The sequence below is a fragment of the Penaeus monodon genome, chromosome 19, assembly GCF_015228065.2.
Source record: "Penaeus monodon isolate SGIC_2016 chromosome 19, NSTDA_Pmon_1, whole genome shotgun sequence".
Classification (NCBI taxonomy): Eukaryota; Metazoa; Arthropoda; class Malacostraca; order Decapoda; family Penaeidae; genus Penaeus; species Penaeus monodon.
The window spans coordinates 3,939,476-3,939,913 of NC_051404.1; the positions used below are offsets into that span (position 1 = coordinate 3,939,476).

Consider the following 438-nt stretch of genomic DNA (forward strand, 5'->3'; position numbering starts at 1 on the left):
ACATGACCAGCAGATTCTAGTCATCACGATTACTTGTAGGGTAGTAATCGATTAGTAATTGATTAATCCTCTTGACTGACTGTTGTGTTTACTTGCCGAGAGCTTGTGTGTGTGGAGAGTGGGCGGGTTGGCACTGACGGTGATGAAATGATGGACTAATGTTACATTGATGGAGTGGTAGAGGGATGGCAGGGTGACGGTGTAGCAGAGAATAGGTGGGATAGTGTGATGGAGAAATGGCTGGGTGATTTTGTACTGAATGAATGCCAGGGCGATAGTGTGGATAGAGAAATGGCTGCTGGTGCGATGGAGGAATGGGAAAATGATGGTCTGATTGGAAAAAAATGACGGGGTAATATCGGGATGGAGGAATGGCAAAGTAATTATGTGGTCTTGGTGACGTCCACTTACTGAATGGGGTCTGTTTTCGTGTAGACA

The 438-nt window shown here is 45.7% G+C and overlaps 1 protein-coding gene and 1 long non-coding RNA gene across 2 annotated transcripts in view; one reads left to right on the plus strand and one right to left on the minus strand.

Moving 5' to 3' along the window:
- The window catches only part of LOC119584987, a 25,600-nt gene that overhangs the window by 13,178 nt on the left and 11,984 nt on the right, over positions 1 to 438 (plus strand). The gene's annotated exons all lie outside the window — the stretch shown is intronic.
- Positions 1 to 438, minus strand: part of LOC119584983 — a 7,586-nt gene that overhangs the window by 6,365 nt on the left and 783 nt on the right. The gene's annotated exons all lie outside the window — the stretch shown is intronic.